The 22,767-nt window shown below is 39.2% G+C and overlaps 1 protein-coding gene and 1 non-coding gene across 4 annotated transcripts in view; one reads left to right on the top strand and one right to left on the bottom strand.

The window, feature by feature from the left end:
• CLCN5 (chloride voltage-gated channel 5) overlaps nt 1-22,767 on the bottom strand; it is a 168,453-nt gene that overhangs the window by 132,377 nt on the left and 13,309 nt on the right. The window lies entirely within an intron of this gene.
• Nucleotides 10,485-10,591, top strand: LOC126946980 (U6 spliceosomal RNA). The gene has a single exon (XR_007722841.1). It is a non-coding gene; the product is annotated as a U6 spliceosomal RNA (small nuclear RNA).

The raw sequence follows: 22,767 nt of genomic DNA, 5'->3' as shown, positions 1-22,767 counted from the left end.
CAGTCTCATCATAACCAAATCACAAAAGTATCTGTGTACTATTTACTATTCCAACCCCTGCCCCCATCAACTGATGCAACATATATTAAAATAGCAAAATTCACTACAGTTTGACAGTTTTAATTAACAAGTTCTCCCAGTTCAAACAACATAAATTGAGATTTCTACCTCTGGGGAAATAGAGCAGTAGGGTTTTCCTTCATTAAATATTGAAAAAAGAAAGAAACCTGCCATGTTGAAAGTCAATTTAATAGTTGTTAGGTTGAACTGTCTTTGGAGTATACAGTAAGTACATCATTAAAAGTAAAGACAGAATGTAAGATACTGAGTCAAATCTAGATGAATGTTTGAACAATAAATTGAACAGTGGAAAACACATTAAAGTCATTATAATAAACAATGAGTATTCAAAAGCAGTCAAATTATCTCAGACTTTTAACAGTGGCTATGCTTATGGTACCTCATGGGGGAGTCAAGGGCTGAGGGGTGACTATCTAAACAGCTAATCGGAAGCTGTAAAAAAAAAAAAATGCCAACTCTGTAAAACACAAATACTTTGTTGGGTGTCTACAAATATGTGTATTCCCATCCTCAGGGTTCTGGTTGGAGCTTAAGGGGTACAGGTTTCAACTAAGGGCCATAGAGCTTTGACTGTTTTAGAAACAGAGGCAACAGTCAGTCCACAAGATGAGATACAAGGCTGAGGTCGACACTGCCTACAAGGGGCATAACCTGGAAAATGCAGCTAGTTGGGTGGAATGGTGGTAGCACAGGGATGGGTGGTGGGTAGGATTCTCTTATTTACTTAATTAGAGACTCTGAGAGGTTAAGTGACCTGTCCTGCGTAACACATGAAAGGCAAGTTAGTAACAGATCCCAGAGTTAAACCCAGGTCTATTTTCCTTTAAAAAAAATGAGCACTAGTCTATCAGTCATAAGAAACAGCTCTGCCACTAACCAGCCCAGTAACTCTGGACCAATTACAGCCTAAGGCTCAGTTTCCCCATCTACAAAAGAAGAGGGGTGGCATTTGGGGGAAAAGTTAGTTTTTTGATCTCATCTTATCCCAAAGGAAATGCCACAAAGATCCAATCTTTAACTGTAACTAAAATTATAACTGTTGCTATGAGAAATAGGTCCATCCCTAATATTTACAAGGCCGGGGCAAAAATACAAATATAGGCTCTTAATTCTCCTTCCTTCTCTCCACTACCCCACTCCTTCCTACACAGCTAGGAGCCTTGGCCGCCTGCGTGTAGACCACTCAGTCCACATAGCCAAGCTCCATCCATACATTTCTCCCACCACACAAGCACCCCCTTAGACCTAGAAGAGCTCACACATATGGCACAGTCTCTCCTTGAGAGGACAGATCCAGGGCAGAGGCCCTCACAAGCCCTGGAAGCACATTGAACAGAGATTCCACAGCTTCCAAGTACCTAGAATATGGTCTAGAAGAGGGGTGTCCAATCTTTTGGCTTCCCTCAGCCACAAGAATTGCCTTGGGCCAGACATAAAATACACTAGTGATAGCTGATGAGCAAAAAAAAAAAAAAAAAAAAAAAAAAGTTAAAATCTCATAATGTTTCAAGAAAGTTAATGAATTTGTGTCGGGCCACATTCAAAGCTGTACTGGGCTGCATGTGGCCCACAGGCTGCGGGTTGCACAAGCTTGGTCTAGAAGAAACAGGCAGGAGTTCTGGGTAGGTGCATCTCCTTGGCCCTTAGAATTCCTTGCTCTGTGTTGAGATATGTGTAAAGTACAAACCACAGAGGAAAAGGCTGATACATTTCACTACATAAAAGTGGAACACTCATGGACATTAAAAATAAATCAATTAAAAAACAAATATCAAAACTGAGAAGAAACCTGTGCAACATTATGAGAGTCACTATCCTTAAAAATAACTTATAAATAAATTAAAAAGTGACTGCCAATAAAGAACTGTCAATAATATAAGTATATGAAGAAAGTCCAACATCGTCATAAAGGAATACACTACAACAAAAAGCCCTTTTTGACTTACCAAATTGACAAGCATTTTCCAAACGAGAATACACAGGATTGGCAAGAGTTCAGTTGACTACTGGGGATAGTATACATTGATCAATCTTTACCCTCCTACCTATCCAATTCTACATTTTTAGAATTTATACTAAAGGAACATTAAGTATATACAGAAAGATTTAAGTATGAGGACATTCACTGTAGCACAGGTAATGATAGGGAACTATGAAAACAACTTAAATATCCAATAACAGTGGATTAAATAACTCGTGGTACATCAATAAAATGGAGTAGTCAAGTGTTATTGTAGGCTGGGCGCGGTGGCTCACACCTATAACGCTGATGCTTTGAGAGGCCGAGGCGGGAAGATGGCTTAAGTTCAGGAGTTCAAGACCAACCTGGGCAACATAGTGAGAAACCATATCTACAAATAATTAAAAAATTAGCTGACCACCGGTGGCCTGCACCTATGGTCTCAGCTACTTGGGAGTCTGAGGTAGGAGGATGGCCTAAGCCCAGGTGGTCAAGACTGCAATGAGCTGTGATCGCACCACTACACTCCAGCCTGGGCGACAGAGTGAGACCTTGTCTCAAACAAAACAAAACAAAACAAAAACACAAAAAAGTTATTGTAGATGAAGAGGTGACAATATAGAAACATATCTACAATGCAAAGATGAAAAAGATACTTTACAAAATGATGTGATCCATTTTTTATTAAAGTGACACACACACGGCCGAGCACGGTGGTTCACGCCTGCAATCCCAGCACTTTGGGAGGCCGAGGCAGGCTGATCACCTGAGGTGATCTGGGAGTTCAAGACCGGCCTGACCAACATGGAGAAACCCTGTCTCTACTAAAAATGCAAAATTAGCTGGGCGTGGTGGTGCATGCCTGTAATCCCAGCTACTCGGGAGGCTGAGGCAGGAGAATCACTTGAACCCAGGAGGTGGAGGTTGTGGTGAGCCGAGATTGTGCCATTGCACTCCAGCCTGGGCAAGAGCGAAACTCCGTCTCAAAAAAAAAAAAAAAAAAAAAAGTTGCACACACACATCTAGAAGTCTATATACATGGGTGTTAACAATGGTTCTCTCTCTTTTTAAATCTGGGATGTTAAAATTTTTTGTTTCTTATTTATATTTTCTAATTTTTAAAACTGGTTAAATACATATTACAATAACATATTACATTTATTTTTAATTTTTTAAAGAGAAGAACTACATTACCATTTTTTAACTAAGGGACTCAGCTACTGCAACATTCTATAAGAGTATCCATTTGTAGCTTTAACATTTTAGAATTCTATAAAAGGAAAAGCCAATTAACTGTGCGGGTGTCCTCTGGAGAGCAGGAAGGAGTCACTGAAGCATATTCTATGTTAATGGGGCAAAACTCTATTAGCATAAAACAAACAACTGAAAAAAAAACCCACCTGGAAGACAAAGTCAGCCCATCTGCAAATATAGACTGGAGAGTTCTTCCTACTTAAGGGTATAGGTTCTTTTCTTTCCAGGTTTTATCTTGAAAAAATAGTCTTTTATTTCCCAATTTTTTTGTAATGCCAAATGACCTCCAAACAAAACCAAACCAATCCAGCTACAATCGGTAGCTGGAAGGGAAGGCCAGACTTGAACATAGTGGTATTGGTGGAGTGAGGAGAGTATTTTTTTTCCCACTTTTCCCACTTTAAGGTAGAGATACTTCTGTTAGAGTAACATTCCCAGCCTCTTTCTGCCCCTTTCTTTATTCTTCCCCATGGTAGGAGCTACAATTATTTGCCCAAGAGATTCGACAACAGAAATTCAAGTTATATCTAAATTTCAAGATGGGGCCATTTCCACTACAGTTTAAAAACAATTTATCTGCCTGCCCATTCAACTATGCATAACTAGAAACATATGCACAGGCATGAGCCATGTGTTTCATCACTTGCTGCCTGGCTGATCCAGGATGTCAGAAACCAAAAGACTTAGATAAGCAGTGTATTCTATGATTGGAAGTTTCTATGTATATGCAAGACAGAGGTCTGATGAGAACGGCATATCAACACAAATGGGCCCTTAAAAAACCTACATGTCAAGGTCTCTGACCTCTCTCCATGTTGTGCTGTACAGAGCTTCCGTTTTGTGAAGAGAAAAGCATGTCAGTTCAGTGACCTGTCACCCAGTTCTGCATGTTCCTTTGAGTATAGAGGGGACCTCTACTGAAATCCTATCCATCTTTCTCCAACCAGCTCAAATGTCACCTCCTTCCTAAACCTTCCACCCTCATGCTAGCTGCAAATAACCTCTTGTTCTCTTAAGATTCTAAGCCCTTTGTTTCTACCACTCCATTATATATGATTTTATGAACAGTCGCGTGTATACTGATGGCAAAGTCTAAGTCACTGATTTTTATATCAGCCACAGTATCAACACAATGCCTTACACAGTTATTCAATAGATGTTTATGGGACTAAAACCCTACAATGTACCTAAGTTTAACAGCTTCCTTGTTCCTTACCCCTTAATAATGCAAACATTAGAGAATAGGCCTAATGTCACCTTAGAGACTTAATGGCTACAACAGCAAACTTTAATCCAATGTATCTAATTTTTTGGCTTCTTCAGCTTTTAGTCTCATGTACATGATATAAGGATGAGATTATCACCCACCTCCAGGAGCTAGATGAAACTCTCTAGAGCAGTGCTGTCTAACAGAAATATGAAAATGTGAGCCACATACGTAATCTGAAATTTTCTGGATGCCACCTTAAGAAAAGCACAAAGAAACGGGTGAAATTAACTTTAACACTCTAATTTATTTGACCCAATATATCCAAAATATTACTTCAATGGACATAGAGAGTAAAAGGGTGGTTACCAGAGAATGGGAAGGGTAGTGGGAGACTATGGGGAAGGTAGGGATGGTTAATGGGTACCAAAAATAGCTAGAATGAATAAGACCTACTATTGGATAGCACAACAGGGTGACTATAGTCAATAATAATTTAACTATACATTTTTAAAGAACTAAAAGAGTATAATTGGATTGTTTTTGTAACACAAACAATGCTTGAAGGGATAGATACCCCATTCTCCATGATGTGATTACTATGTATTACATGCCTGTATCAAAACATTTCATGTACCCCATAAATATATACACTTACTATGTATCCACAAAAACTAAGAATTTTTTAAAAAGCAAAATATTATCATTTTAACATGTAATCAATACAGAACATTGTTGAGATATTTTACATTTTTTTATCACACTGTCTTTGAAATCTAGTGTGTATTTTACACTTACAGTATATCTCAATTCATACCAAGAACTACTTATTAGCTGTGAAAGCTAGTTACTTAATTTCTCTTTGCCTCAGTTCCTCAACTTTAAAAGAGGGGTAATAATGGTATTTACCTTATAGAACTATATTGAGGTTTAATAATATAATATGTGGAAGGGCTTAGTACCTGATAAATTGTAAGGATTCAATAAATATTAACTACCATAATCCTCTACCATATCATCTACTTATGAAAAAACTTGAGCTAAAAAACCAAGTATATTTCCCAATTTCATAAAGCAAAGCAAATGCTGGTTCTATTCCCTGTCTTTTACATAGTTGTCTATTAAACCATGCAGGGCAGCTGGGAGCAATGGAAAATCATATTTTTTACCCATTTAAAATTCCAAAGTGCTAGCCAGATGGAGTTTGGGAGTCAGTCCAAAGAGCAACATTCTTCAAAATGGTAGCTTAGAGAAATGCCATCCAGCTGTGTTACACTAATGGTCCTTTCACCCTACCACTTCCTTTAAGCTCTGTCCCCATTTGCTGTAATATTTCATCCATGTTACTAAGTGAAAAAGTAACATAACTTCTTGTGTTTTACTCAGCATTATTTTGGGTTATTTTGTTGCTTTTTTAAGATGACTGGTAATATTGAATATTCTTGTATAAATGTGCAAAACGTCCAGCACCTAAGATGATTCAATCTTCGACATACTTGATTGTGCTCTTCAGGAAACTCAAAGCAGAAAAGATGTTATACAGAAGCAATAGCCAAATCAAAGGAATAATGGCCTGGGAATCAAGGAATCTGATTTCTGGCCTCGGGTCTATGAATAAATCACTACATTACCTTAGCCAACCCATTTACACTCCTGAGCTATATCTCAGTTTAAGATACATTTGCATACAGTATTTAGGACTAAGTATTAATATGCAATAACTCAACATAAAATTTTATCAAGTCTCAGCATTTTTGTCTGTTGCTCTTTAAACGTTCTGGCGGTAAGTTCTCCTTGAAAAAAAATCAGCATTGACAAAGTCTGGGGATAAGTTACTTTAATAGTCAAATAACCAAAACACCTAGAAAAGAAAATAAATGGGTCCATCTATCTGATATGTATACTGTTACTAAAAGCCAAACAATTGTCATAACCTCTAGCTTTCAACTAGGTAGCAAGGTTAAGAATTACAGGACATCAGCATTAATACAAAGGGGCATCAATGGTCACCTCCATGGGTCTCCTGCCCTACCCAAAATTCCCTTCATGAAGATTCCTCAACTTCAGCATTACTGACATCTTGGGTCAGATAATTCTTCGTGGTAGGGAGTTGGCCTGTGCATTGTAGGATGTTTATCAGCTTACCTGGCTTGTTCCCACTAGATGCCAGTAACGCCTCCCCACAATTGTGACAAAAATGTCTCCAGACATTGCTAAATTTCCCCAGGGGGTAAAATTGCCCCCAGCTGAGAACCACTACTATGGATCCTGTCCATGATTACCCTAAATTTCTTTGGAATTAAGCTTTTACAGAGACTGGCAATTTTCAGTGTGTAACTGCTTATGCGATACAGCCTCATTAATACAACATGCAATGATACACTCTCATTGGCAATCTTTCCAATTAATTTGCATTTAATACACATACAGTAGAACATACTTTTGCAAAATGACCCATTACACTGCAGAGATTATCCATGTATCTTTTTCAGAGCCAAAATAATGTTTTCATATGAACAGTGATTTTGGTAGCTAATATTTTAGATTAAGATATTTATATTTTACAACCCATGATATATTTATTTAATGTTAGCACCCTGGCTTTAATTTACTGTCCAAAGTTTTCAATATACTACCCATCTACCACCCCATTCTCCTCCATCAAGCCCCCATACTTACTGTTACCATTGAACTGCTCATGTGTTCTGGTTCCCAGTGATTAAGCCCTATACTCAGCCACCCACCTCTTCACCTAAAGTACTAACAGAGGGTTATTCTATTTCCTTGGGTCTATGCATATAAGCAAATCGGGAAGGAGTACTAATGAGCCGCAAAATAACAGAATCAACCAAACATGTAAGGAATGTCTACTGTTTAATGCTATGAAGATACAAAAAGAAATAAATACAAGACATGAAAGAACCACAGAATTAAAAAAAAAAAAAAAAAACCACCATATGAACCACATGCCCAAAGTCATTCAGCTAGCTGATTTTATATGCTGATAGTGGAGCATCCAAATAAAAGCATCCTGATTACAGCTATTGATGAAAACTAGAGTTTAGAGCTACCTTTATAGATTTGGGACTCAACACCTGGAGAAAGAACACCAATCAGATAATGGTGGTTACGTCTAAGGATGAAGTTGAAGGGGCATTTTCACTTTTTACTCTAGATGCATCTATATTATTTTTTAATAGGAACATGTAATTGTGTGTTACTTCTATAATTTAAAAAAAAAAAAAGGTAAAGCCAGGAGTGTAGATGAAATCTCTGACGCAGTGAGTATAAAGAGAGAAAAGGCAAAGAACTTGACACCCCTGAATATGGACATAATTAGGAGGCAGGAGGAAACAAAAGTAATGGAGAAGCAGTGACAGAGGCAGGCAGAAAGGGAACTAGAGGAGTACAACTCTGTGGCCCAGGGAGGGAAGTTTCAAAAAGGAACTGAACAGTCAACACAACCCAAAATGGGGAAAGGTAGAGAAATAAGATGGCAGAACAAAATTTAGGTCAGAAAGAGGCCTCTTAAAAATCATAACCTCCTCCCTACATCACGTCCCTCAATCTCTGAGGAAATTGAGGCCCAGAAACATTAAGTGGCTGACTAGATAGGTATTGGTAGCCAGAAGATACAGCAAAGGGAGACCAGAACATGTTTATGGACGATAGCGAATGGGTCCAGTGGAAAGGAAGAGCAGAAGAAACCAGAAGAAAAGAGGTATAATTAAGTAAATAGTATCTATAATAAACAGACAGAGAAGGGACTGAAGCAGAAGTAGACAAAATAATACAACTTTTCCTCTGAGACTGGATAACTTGTTTCCTTTTTGTTTGGGTTGTTATATAAGGAGGTGAGAGAAGTCCCTCAAACTGAGTACCTGGATTTCCCCCAGAATTCTACCTTTGGCACCTTTTCCCTCTCAAAGTATACTCAAATCCTAGGCTTCATATATCATCTATACATGAAGAGTCCCCAAATCTCTACTAGAGACCAGACCCTCTCTATACCCCAGGTCACGGGATATATGTGGATATCTGATAGGCATCCAAATTCAAATCATCTCAACTTTGCTCCCTCTCCAGCACTCTGTCTCAGTGGAAGGCCTCACACAATGAATGACTTCAGGCAAATTACTGACATCATCTCTCATTTTATCTTTGTAAGTAGATGAAAAAAAATTTGGTGGATGACAGTAAAGTTAGAGTCACAGCTGTTAGAAAAGCCTTACCCAGTGAGTGTTTGTTGATGGATAACAGTAAGTTTAAAAGTCTTGGCTGGGCGCGGTGGCTCATGCCTCTAATCCCAGTACTTTGGGAGGCTGAGGCGGGCAGATCACCTGAGGTCGGGAGTTCAAAACCAGCCTGACCAACATGGAGAAACCCCATCTCTACTAAAAATACAAAATTAGCCGGGCGTGGTGGCACATGCCTGTAATCCCAGCTACTCGGGAGACTGAGGCAGGAGAATCGCCTGAACCCAGGAGGTGGAGGTTGTGGTGAGCCGAGATCATGCCACTGTACTCTAGCCTGGGCAACAACAGGGAAACTCCATCTCAAAAAATAAAAATAAAAAAAAGAAAAAGAAAGTATTCAATTAGCCTGATTCAGAGCTATGCCAAATACAGCAGACAGACCATAAGGTGACCCCCAATGATGCCCACCTCCTGATATTCATGTCCTTGTTTAATCCCCTTTCCCTGAGTATGGGTAGGACATGTGAGTAGGTTCTAACCAATGGAATATGGCAAGGGTAATTGGAAGTCACTCCCATGACTAGATATATATGTGTATATTATTGATTCCTTCTTGCCATTGTGAGAGACAAACTGAGACTTTATCCCTCGCAAGCCTTGAAAAACAAGGTGCTGTTATATGAACTGCCTATGGAAAGACCATGTGACAGGGAATTACAGGCAGCCCCTAGGATCTGAGGGCCTCAATCCCACAACCACAAAGAACTAAATTCTGCCAACAATCACATGAGCTTGGAAGAGAACCCTGAGCCTGAGATGAGACCACCGGTTCTGCCAACACCTTGATTGCAGCCTGTGAGACCCTGAGCAGAGGACCAAGTTGAGCCATGACCATCTCCTGACCCATGGAAACTGCAAGATAATACATGTTTGTTGTTCTGAGCAATTAAGTTTGTGGTAATCCATTATGCAGCAACAGAAAACAAATATAGCAAATGATGTTTTATTAACTCCTTGAATAAAGGTATTTATGAAATATATGTGATAATAAAGCTAAAACTAACAAGAAGAACAATAAATAAAAATTTAATTACATTAATATTTAAGTAAAGGCATAGAAAGGTTCTTGTTTAAAAAATTAGGATGGGCGTGGTGGCTCATGCCTTTAATCCTAGCACTTTGGGAGGCCGGAGTGGGTGGATTGCCTGAGCTCAGGAGTTCAAGACCAGTCTGGGCAACACAGTGAAACCCCGTCTCTACTAAAATACAAAAAATTAGCTGGGTGTGGCAGCATGTGCACGTAGTCCCAGCTATTCAGGAGGCTGAGGCAGGAGAATTGCCTGAACCCAGGGAGCGGAGGTTGCAGTAAGTGGAGATCGTGCCACCGCACTCCAGCCTGGGAGACAGAGCAAGATTCTGTCTCCAAACAAAAAAAATCGAAAGAGTAGCCAGGCACGGTGGCTCAAGCCTGTAATCCCAGCACTTTGGGAGGCCAACACAGGTGGATCATGAGGTCAGGAGATCGAGACCATCCTGGCCAACATGGTAAAACCCTGTCTCTATTAAAAATACAAAAGAAAAAATTAGCTGGGCGTGGTGGCTCACGCCTATAAATGCAGCTACTCGGGAGGCTGAGGCAGGAGAATCGCTGAGGCAGGAGAATCGCTTGAACCAGGGAGTCGGAGGTTGCAGTGAACTTAGATCACGCCACTGCACTCCAGCCTGGCAACAGAGTGAGACTCCATCTTAAAAAAAAAAAAAAAAAAAAAAAAAAAAAATTGAAAGGGCGCTTATTTCAGCAGCACATATACTAAAATTAGAATGATACAGAGAAGATTAGCGTGGTCCCTGCACAGGGATGACATGCACATTTTTGAAAAAATTAGAAGAGAAAGGGACAGACAGAAACTTGGAGGGAAAAGCGGGTTCTGGGATCATTATGAGTTCAGAGTAAGAAATAATTATCCAAAATCCAATACTATTTGAGACCATATTAACAGGGTATAATGTACAAAACAAAAAGTCTCATTGTGCCACATGAACTGGTTGAATCAGATCAATAAATACTTCCTGGGTGACTCTACCTAAGGAATTAGGAGGAATGGAGGGATGTATAAACTATGTTCCCATCCCTAAAGTATCATCCACCCTATTGGGGAGCTAAGATAAACATATAAGAAAGTTAAACCATAATAAAGAAGTTAAATAACAGCTGAAGACAATGGCAGAAAAGATGTTATAAAGCTGGCATTACAATTTATCTGGCAACTAGTTAAAGGTAATAACAGAAGCAGGAGTTCAGAAGGGGATGATAACATATCACATGATAAATATTATTACTGTTTTGCAATATGATATAAAAGTGGTTGTATTTAACACTAGGATGCAATTTCACATTATTGAGCATAAGCACTCAAATTTTGAAAATGTGGAGATAAAGAAGCATTCAATCTGTGCTAGTTCATGGGGCTTTTGTAGTGGGAGACAACATTATGTTTTAAAGATGAGTAAATCTGGGCAAGAAAGGGTTAAATAATTTGCTCATGATTACAAGTCAGTAAGTCAACTACACTGAGAAGCAGATTTTCTCTTAGTTTAGTACACTAGTGAAAACACACGTTATCTTTCTAAGTTACCTTAGTGGCTACTTTTGGTTAACAAAATGTTTTCATTAAAATAATTTGAAATCCTACATTACCTTTTACTCTTCTTCTCCATTCAAAGTTGCCCAGTAGTCTAACTTTGTCATTTATTCCTTTGTGCTTTGTGATATCTCTTACATTTATCACTTCCTTTAAATTCCAAAGTTAACATCTTATATACAGGTCCTTAGAATGTTCTACACGAATCTTATTCAGCAATCTCTTAACTCATCACCCCAATTCCAGTCCTTCCTTTCCATCCGTCCTGCATAGTTCTGACTATGACAGTTCTCTGCTCAAAGCCCTTCAATTGCACCCCACTGTATATGGAATGAAGTATGAATCTTTTAGTTTTGAAGCCAGGATTGGATTCAAATCCTAGCTCCACCAATTCCTAGCTATGTGATCTGTGGCCTCATTTTCTAACGTGTTAAATGGGAATAATAACAACTGCCTCATAGGTCCTGGTGTTCCTGAGCCCCTGTTTATTCCTATCCATCTGATTAGTACTCCACTCTCAAAAGTGTCCTCGTTTTGACAATTAAATCATTTGGTCAATAAAGCATTGTTACAAAGAGTTAATGAGACAATGTATATAAATATAACAGGTCTGGCATGACACTTTCAAGTTCCCTCAAATGTACCTGGTACTTTGCTGGCTGAAATCATATCTCTGACATCTCTAGCTATAGAAGAACCTACCCATACTGCATGGTCTTCCCCACATGCCACCTCCTCACCTTTGTCTAACTTCTGTGGTAGTCCATGACTCTCTAACCATGTCTCTAACATAAGCTTGGGTTATGGTTATTAGTGCACATGTTTTAACTTCCTCAGAGACTAGCTTTTGGAAGGACAGTATCTGCTTCTGAATCTTCTTAGTCCCACACATAATACCTAATAGTGTCTTCCACACAGAAGATACAAAATCACTTATTTAAATTTAGAAAGAAAACAGAATTTTGGCTACAGAATTGTACTTCACTTACCCACAGGCTTTATTCAAGCCTCTGCTTTCTTACTCCCTTGAAATCATTTCACTTGCTCATTAGGGCCACAGCAATAGTACTCTAATAGGAAATTTCCTTCTTTCACAGCTGGCCATTACCTTGATTGATTGGGGGTGGCAGTGAAGAAGGGATTCTGGGAGCTACGGTCCTAGAAATACAGAATAACTAAAAGCACAGGTTCTAGAGGCAGACTGCCTCAGACTCAGGCTCTACCAGTTACAATTTCAGAATATGACCCAACCACTTTATGCCTCAGTTCCTATCTGCTACACCGTTACTGGAAAGATTAAATGAGATAATCCATGTAAAGCACTTTTAAAAGCACAATAGGCTGGGCATGGTGGCTCATGCCTGCAATCCCAGCACTTTGGGAGGCCAAGGTGGGCGATCACTTGAGGCCAGTTTGAGACCAGCCTGGCCAACATGGTGAAACTCTGTCTCTACTAAAAATACAAAAACTAGCCAGGCATGGTGGTGCATGCCTGTAGTCCCAGCTACTTGGGAAGCTGACGCATGAGAATTACTTGAACCCAGGAGGCAGAAGTTGCAGTGAGCCCAGATCATGCCACTGCATTCCAGCCTAGGTGACAGAACAAGACTCTGTCTCAAAAAAAAAAAAAAAGCACATGGTAAGTACTCATAAATGGTAGCTATTATTATTGGTTCTTTTCTCTTTCTTGACCTCAGTCAACTCAGAATACTTTATTATGGAGTAAGAAATGTAAGCAACATCCTCCATGCAGGGCAGTCAAGTACAGGCTTTGAGCACATACAAAGTCCAGCCCACTCAGAGCTCAGCATCTTCTCTGTCTTTCTAGGATGTCTGGTTTCTTCTCCCAATTCCTCCCTCCTTCATGCCTGGTCCAAGCTGGGGCCAGTTCTAACAGCTTCTGTGATCACCAACAAAGATAAGAATCTTTATGCCTCGTTCTCTAGGCATAACCTCCAGGTCCAGGTTCAACTGCAAACCAAATTCCAGGCAGCTCCTCATATTCTGGTTCCCACAACCAGAAAAAATATTGCAAAAGTTGCATTCTTTATGATTCCAGTCTTTCTACCCCTGATTCCAGTCTTTCTACAGCCTGAAATTACATAGCCTTTTCTTTTCTCACAATTGTTCCCATTACTCCAGTCTCTACCACCTGCCCGATTATATATCTTTCTCAATCAACATCCTAGAGTAAAACCTGTCTTGTGTTCTACCACCTATCTCCTGGATAAAACCCCAAATGTTAGAGAAGGAGGGTCACTTAACACAGGATAGTGACTCTTGTCTCTGAACATCCACAACTGGGTGAAGGAACTCTTCATTATGCCAAACCAAGAGGACACTCTGACAGACAACCCTTTGACTTCTTGTGTCTCAGACAAAAGCCCTTTTTGGGGGGAGACTGAGCTAGAAGGGGCCTTAAGAATTTGAAGATTTAACTTAATCCAAACATTATAAGGTAAATATCAGGTAATTTATATCTTCTCTACTTCAAGCATAAGATTATACTTGCATTTTTCCTCAGGTCCTTAAGTAAAAAGCTCAAGAAACTGTAGCTTAGCATTCACTTGCAACATTTAAACAAATTGAACAAGAAAAACAGCTATCATTCTACATGTTGAAACATTTAATGTTTAAATTGTAGTCTGGAATACAATTACTATGCTGTTTAGGTATTAATATATCCAGAGATCAAAACTAATGACATGATTACAACTGTTTCATCAAAAAACTAATAAAGTAATTTTTACCCAATTTAATCTTACTTGTTTTCTTAGCATTATGCTTTAACAAAGCAACATCTCTCCTAAGTCCTCTGGCCACAGAGGTAGCTTTTAGAGGCCCTTGGTTTTATCAGAGTCAGCCTCCTTTGCTTCAGACCTGATCTCTCACCTCAACCACTAATATTCCTTTTATTTCTTAGTATAAATTGTTGAGGAAAGAATCTAGTGAGGTACAGTTTTTATTTAAATTTTAGTATTTAAAGGTTTTACAGGTTGTTGTAAACAAGTCAAGCAGTACAGAAAGGTGTCAAGTGAAAACTAAAATCCCTAGCCTCGCCACCTCTAATCTCCAAGGTAACTGACAACTATTTCTTGTGCGTCATCCTAGAAATTTTCTAAGCATATGAAAGAACACATATACACGAATTCTTATACAATACCTCCCTTCTTTGTGTTGAACAAGTGGGATCCTATAATATATACCATTCTGCACCCCTTTTTTCACTTAAAAATTTATCTTGGACACCATTCCCTGTCACTATATGTATACCTACTTTACTGTTTCATTTTCTTATTTGAGACAGGGTCTCACTTTATCACCCTGGCTGGAGTGCAGCGGCACATTCCCTGCAGCCTCAAACTCCTGATCCCAAGTGATCTTTCCACCTGAGCCTCCTAAATTGCTGGGATTACAGGCGTGAACCACCACATCCAAGCTACTTTACTCTTTTAAATGAAATGAACAGCATACCATAGTATGTAAATACCATAATTAGCATAACCGGTCTCTCATGCTGTACATTAATAAGACTGTTGATAGTAAAAAAGATGGCAACAAGAAGGCAACCAACATCCTTGTAACAACTAACCTTTGTGCAGTTCGAGAATAGATTTATTGGGACAAAAGGTGTACAAGTTACATTTTGAGAAAGTCTTTCAAAGTGCCCTCTAATGGATTCTATCAACCTATATCCTACCAACAGTACACAGAGCTGGGCTTTTCAGTCAGTCCTCTGAAGTTCCTGCAGTTTAAATAGGGAACAGATATTTAACACAAAAATAGCAAAACACTGATCATTTTGTTACGTCTTTTAACAGTCTAGAAAACCAAGTGCCATAATTGGTAGCAACCACATCCTGATATGATTAGCCTTGCCCTTATCCAAATGCAAATTCAGAGGGTGCTATTCCTCAGTATTAATCTAGCTCCTAAATAATGAATTATATAGGTTGAGAGATTTAGAAGTAGATTTAGCACAGAAGAGAAAGCTATACTGCTCCTGGCACCACTACCCATAATTATCTCTAACACCAGGAGTGTCACATAATGGTGTGATATAAGGTAGTTTCCACTCACCCATAATTAGTTAAAGGCATTGATAAAAGAGACACATTGAATATGTAAGAACACAGTACATCAGCATATTCATGGCATGGGATGAACTAATTGAAAGATTTTGCTAGTTTAACAGAATATGGAGTTGGGGGGATGTGGTTCCTAGCGACAGTGAATATCTGTAAGCATCACTACATAGAATCTAGTGAATTATTTTGCAAAGCATCTTAGCATACCTTATCTCATTTCATCTCCATGGCAATCCTGATAGGAACACAAGGCAGTTATTACTCATTAAACAAAGATTCAATGAGCACTATATGCTGGGCACTCTCTGCCAGGTATTCGGTATAAGATGAATGAGATACTCCTCACTCATTCACTGGTCACTCTGCCATATCCAATCTATCTCCAAGGCCTTCATGTTACCAAGTTAGGGTACTTGGTAACATGGCCTACAAAACCCTGTATGACCTGTCCCCTGCCCATCTTTCCAATTTTATCACATGTCCCTTTATGCCTCATTCACTATGGTCCAGCTGCAATGGACCATGCTGGGAAAGGACCCAGGGATTCTTCCCACCTCAGGGATTTCCACCTTGTCTCCTCTGCCTGGGATGCTGTTCCCCCAACTTTTTGCCTGGATAACTCCTCCTCATCTTTCAGGTCTCAGATGAACTTGTCACTTCCTCCCATTCCCTTCTTCTCTCTATAAATTCAGTCTCTACTATTCTTTTTCATAGGACTTGACTTTTCTAGCACTCACAACACTTTATAAGAAAATAGCTGTGTATTTATTTGCACTCCAACTCCCCCATGAGACTGCAAGGCTTAAGAGGGCAGGGATCATGACTTTTGTGTTCACTGCTATAACCCCAGCATCTACCCAACACAATGCCTGCCTGGCACAAAGCAGACGTGAGAACAAAAATATTGAACAAGTGCAGTCACTGCCCTCAAGGACCATACAATAGAGCCAGAGGCTAATTTTACCAGAGGATGGGGGAGGCTTCAGGAAAGCTCATGGCTGAAAGGTAAGCAGGTGCTTGCTAGGAATGCTACCTACTGAAATGATCTAGGCCAGCAGGGTCGGACTGCAGCTAAGGGGGAGCAAGAAATGTATGGTGTCTCTTAGAATTTGGGCTTTGACATCTGGGTCCACAGTGGTATAATTATTCAATACAGAGAAATGTAAGATAAGGAAACTCTATTATTATTACGTATTACTGGGGTACAGGACCCAAGGAAAAGAACAGCTTGACAGAGTTGAGAATTTGGATGGCAAGAACTCTCTTGCCTACCTGTCTCTCACCATTCTCAAAGCTAAATAGGAAAGATCATTATTTCAACCTGGGAATATTCAGTGCTGAGTCACAGGTGGCCACAAGTAAGGCCAGACCAAAGGGAGGGCAGTGGAAGGACCAGAAGATTTAGCATAGACAGAGCCAGGGTTTTCTTCTGCATCTGAACACGTTTTTGGCCAGATGTCAACAATGTAACTTATTGTGTTTATCTTTTGGAGGGAGGGACACAGAAGAAAAGAAAGAGAAAACTTCATTGTCTAATATCTCACATGCCTAGTAATATCGATTTCATTTCCACTGGATGGTCCCTGTCCTGCATTTATTTCTAATTGCTCTATGTTTTAATTTCTGGGTTGTTCTATGTTCCTCCTGGATGTAGTCAGGGCAGAAATCCTAAATAAATATAATAAAATGCCACCTAATGCCAGAATGGTATTGGGTTGAAAATCATCAAAATATAACATTATTAAGGGAGATACTTCATACTATTAACTCCTCAACAGCTTCTTTGACCTGACCATGGGTCTATAAATACTGGGTAGTTAACAGAAGGTAGGAAGGAGAAGAAGAAGAATCTGGCATTTGTAGCCACCAATAGTGAAACTTTCTAGTCCCGCCTCCCCCAACCCTTGACACACAGAACAGCATTACATGAAACAGGAAGCTGAATCATAATTCTGGTTAAATAATAAGAACTTACAGTTTATTTCATAAGCTAACATAGTGAAAAGGGGAAAAAAAAACATCCTGGAAGCCTCAATGAAAAACCTATTTTTGAGGGGAGAAAAAAAAACTACACTTTTCATGGTAGCAATAAAGCATAGTAGGAAAAAACTAAGATTCAACAGAAAACTGTAAGATACCCAAGCCTGGGGAAGGCAGTGCAATGCAGTAAGACCAAATAGGTAGACAGACTGACAGAGAAAGAGCGGGCTGGGCAGCATTGATTATCAGGAGCCCCAGGGTCTAATCCTGGCTTTGGGTACGATGTGACAGCTATGTGGCCTAAAATAAGTCTCACTGGGCCTCAGTTTCTTCCTTTGCAAGATTATACATCTGAAACAGATCACCTCTGAAGACTCCTTCCAGTTTAAAAACATCTCTTTCATAATATACCTAATTTTATTTTTCATGCCAAAACTTATAATCCAATCAGAACAGCTATAATGGACCAGGCATTTTGATGACTGACTCTCATCTAGAAGCATGTGCAGTAAATATTATCATAACCTTTCACATATTATAATAGTAAAGGCCAGCATTTGCAAGTGCTTTGCTGCATTTGTATTCACTCACTATATCCTCCCAATAATCCTGAGTAGGTATTAGTATTAACCCCATTTTACAGATGAAGAGGGTAAGACACAGAGATTAAATAACCTGCCCAAAGTCACATGGCTAGTAGTGACAGTCAGGATACAAATCCAGCGAGTCTGTCTCCAGACATGACACTTGACCCCGGATGTGACAATTGAGGCTTTTGGAGTTTAAATAACTTTGGCTACCAAATGGCAGACCTGAGTTCAGATTCAGGTTATCGCACTCCAAGACCTGTGCTCCCTCCACAACTGCGTGCTTGGGAAAGAATAACTGACTCTTAGAGAATAATTTTTTGAAAGGTTGTTTTCGTTTGCCCTCTATGCAATGCCTTCCATCAGAATCCATTCCCCACCAATTTCTCCCCCTTGGAGAGTTATGGAAAGGCAAAAGGCGAAGAGAGACAAAGAACTCGTTTCTTTTTAAAAATTATTTATTTATTTATTATTTTAATTGACAAAGAACTTGTTTCTTGAGTACCTGCTATAGGTGAGGCACTGTGTCAGATAGAGGAAAAGGGGATGGGGGTGTGGGCTGCCTGCTTCTTTATTCCTGCTCTAACAAGCTGACTTTCTTTCAAGAGTTACCTACTTTTGTTTCGGTCAACAGGCAGGACCAGATGGCTTCTCTTAGGTGATAGTGGTCCAATTAGCAAGCCACATGGCCACCCAGATTTCACACTGAAGCTTTCGTCAATTCACTGACTGCTTTGTGAGGCTCCCTCTTGCTCCCCACCCCCCATGTGTTAGCTAAATCACCAGAGTGTTTACAAATACACTGCAATGTGCCAAAAAAAATCTGCACAGTCAAAACATATACTTCCTTTCAATTTGAAGAACAGTTTCTCGTTGCAACTATTTTATTATGATTTTCCTCTGCCTTATTTTCACACTTAGCCTGATGTATATTTTGCCACCTCACCTTATTCTGCAACCTCTACATTAGATGCAGTGTAATTTCCCATCTTTTGCACATCTTCCAAAAGAGTTTTTTGTAGTCAATGGGAGAGACAGTGAAAAATTACAAGAGTACTTGAGGAAGTATTAATAGCAAAAATCCTGTTCTAACCAAACCCTCAGGGGCCTGGTTTCTTCTCTTTTGCTCTTCTGTTGGAAGGCACAAGGGCACAGAGTGACTGAAGCAGTTGTCCAGGGGGCCACACATGCTGTGCTCCTTGCTGCCAGGTACTTGTTGAGAGTCTACTGACTCTTATATCTCATTTTCAAATCACTTGTTTTCTGGTTATAAAAGTTATACACATTCATTGTATAAAATTTGAAAGTAAATAAAAGTATAATAAAAGGAAGATAAAAGTAACTGTATCCTATCACCTGGAGACAGCCAGTGCAACAACTTTGGATCATTTCCTTTCTTTCTGTATTTATCTTCACTTAATAGGTGTATATGCAACATGTAAACACATAGAGATACATAAACCCACACTTGAGTTAAAAAGAGAGAGATGGGTCCAGGCATGATGGCTCACGCCTGTAATCCCTGCACTTTGGGAGGCCAAGACAGGTGGATCGCTTGAGCTTAGGAGTTCGAGACCAGCCTGGGCAACAAGGCAAAACCCTGTCTCTACAAACACTACAAAAATTAGCCAAGTATAGTGGTGTGTGCCTGTAGACCCAGCTACTCAGGAGGCTGAGGTGGGAGGATTGCTTGAGCCTGGGAGTTTGAGGTTGCAGTGAGCCAAGATCCTACCACTGCACTCCAGGTTGGGTGACAGAGGGAGTCCCCACAGCATCAGTCTTGTTTTTTATTTTTTTGTTTTGTTTTGTTTCTTTTTTTTTTTTTTTTTTTTTTTGAGACAGGGTCTCACTCTGTTGCCCAGGCTGGGGTGCAGTGGCAAGATCATAGCTCACTATAGCCTCAATCTCCTGGGATCCAGTGATCCCATGTCGGCCGTCCGAGTAGCTGGGATGACAGGCGTGCACCACCATGCCTGGCTAGTTAGCGAAACTCTGTCTCAAAAAAAAAAAAAAAAAAAAAAAGTTTTATTTTAGTAGAGACAGAGTCTATGTTGCCCAGGCTAGTCTTGAACTCCTGAACTCAAGCAATCCTCCTGCCTTGGCCTCCAAAAGTCCTGGGATTACAGGTATAAGCCACCACACTCAGCTAGTCTTTATTTTTAATGGCCAGATATTATACTGTTCAGAACTATCATAATATACTTACATTCCCCTAGTATGAAAACTATGTCTTCAGTTTTTTCACTATAAATACCTTAGTATATAAAGCTGGGTACATATATCTGATATTTCCTTCAGAAATTATACTTTTTAAAATTAACAATCCATGTTATTTACAGAAAAATGGAAAGATACATGTAAGCAAAAATAAAGTCAACTATAATTTCTTTTTTAAAATACTTTTGTATATATCCTCTCAGACTTTTTTTTATATTATCCATACATGGACACAAACACATAAATTAAAATAGGATCACACTATTAATAATTTTTAAAAAGCAACAATAATAATAGTTACTATGTATTGAGTACTTACCACATGACAGGCACTGTGATTTTCTCATTTAATCCCTTCAACAATCCCCTCAACAACTGCTTGGCTTTCTCAAACTTGTTTGCACATTAGAATCACCTGGGGAACTTCAACAATACTGTTCTCTTTCCCATCCCCAGAGATTCAGATTTAATTGGGCTGAGTGAGGCCTGGGCTTGGGAAGTTTGGAAAGATCACCAGGTGATCTTTGGGCACATTAGATAGGAACTGGTAGGTTAGCTACTATTTTATCCCTATTTTACTGATGGGGAAATCAAGGAACACTAAGACAAGTAATACACCCAATAGTACGCAGCTGATAAAGGTGTAGCTGGGATTTGAATTCAGATTTAAGCCCAGAGTCCATACTTTTAATGACAGTTGACCCTTGAACAATACGGGTTTGAACTGCACAGGTTCACTTACACGCAGATGTTTTTCAACCAAATGCACAGATGGAAAATGCCGTAATCTCAGAATATGAAACCCACGAATATGGAAGGCCAAATTTTCCTATATGCAGGTTCTGTAAGGCCAACTGCAGGACTTGAGTATGCTAGGATTTTAGTATATTTGGGGTCTTCAAATCCCCCGAGTACATGGAGGGATGACTGTATCGACAGTTGGAATCTGCTTTACCCTGCTCCCCCACTCCCTGACCCCTGGGTTTAACGTTATGTCATGAACCTATTTCTATGTTACTAAATAGAACTCTACATTATTATTTTTGGAAATTACCATATTCTGTTGTATAGATGCATCAAAATGCAAGTGTTTTCAATTTTTCCCATTATAGAAAATGCTACAATTAATATCCTTATTGATACATCTTTGTGCACACCCTTAATTACTTCCTTAGGATAAATTCCAAGAAAATGAATTGCTGGGTCAGAAGGTAAACATATTTTTTAAAGCTTTTAATAAATATTGCCAAACTGACATTCCCACCACGAGTGTATGAGAACATCTGCTTCCTTGCGTCTTTGCCAACAGTGAGTTCTGTCATTCCTTTTTAATCTCTGCAAATTATACTGGAGAAAATGGTATGCCATTCTAATTCCCCTTTATTTGACTACTGCTGAGATACATGTTTACTGGCCATTTGCATTTCTTCTTTGATATATTTCCCTTTGCACATTTTTCCTCGACCTTTGTACATTTTTCTAGTAGAATATTTGTTTTTTCTTATTGCCCTGTTAAGTCTTTGTGTTACAGATAATGAATCTTGCTGCAATTGTTTTTGTTTTCTCATTAACTTTATTTATGGTTTGTGCAGAAATTTTAAATTTTCATATAATTGATTACATTAATCTTTTTCATTATTCTACCTTTGATATTATGCACACAAATATCTTCCCTATCCCCAAGATTATATACATAGTCTTCCATATTTTTTTAGTTCCTTTATCATTGCCCTCTCTCAAAAAAAAAGAAAAAACTATCTATTGCTGTAGTTCTAAAACAGGATTGCAATGCTCAGGTCTTAAGACTGAATCACAATTTGGGGGAATGGGGACCTGAGTAGGAATATTTTTTAAAGCACTACAGGTAATTCTGATGCCCCCTCCTCTATTAAGAAACATTATATTAACCCTTCTAAATTTATGCTGTCATTTTTTCCAAATTACTTCAGCACACATGTTAAATAAATCATTTCATTAATTTGAAGTGCTACCTTTATCATGGTTGATAAGTTCCATGATAGTAGAGACCATACCTGTTTCCACTGACCATTGCGTTTCTAGGGCCCAGCAGAGTGCCTGCTGTACAACTAGTGTTCAATAAATGTTAATGGAATAAATAAATAACACCTGACAACACAAGTCTCCAACTTCAAACTGGCTGGAGGTTATTAATGATAACCCTGAGTTATCAAAAATATTAAATTATGCTCAGTACACTGTTTAAAGTGGCCAGAAAAATATATTAGAGGGCTCCATTAAGTGAAGTCAAAATAACATTGGCCCCATTTAAGAGGTATGGGAATTCAGATCAAATTCTCCACGGAGGAACCAGACAGCAATGAGCCAAGAACCTAAGGAGATTTGGGTTCCTGTAGTCCTTAAGGTTCCTCAACAAGCTCTAGAGACTGACTCAGAAGCTTCCTCGAGCTGAGAACAGACTCACGCATTCCCTCTTCCATGAGCCCACAGAAAGAATACTGGAATAGGGAATTAGGTGACCTGGATCTTTTTTTTTTTTTTTTTGAGACAGAGTCTCGCTCTGTCACCCAGGCTAG

Source organism: Macaca thibetana, chromosome X (genome assembly GCF_024542745.1).
Source record: "Macaca thibetana thibetana isolate TM-01 chromosome X, ASM2454274v1, whole genome shotgun sequence".
NCBI classification, from domain to species: Eukaryota; Metazoa; Chordata; class Mammalia; order Primates; family Cercopithecidae; genus Macaca; species Macaca thibetana.
This window is presented reverse-complemented; position numbering and strand designations above follow the sequence as displayed.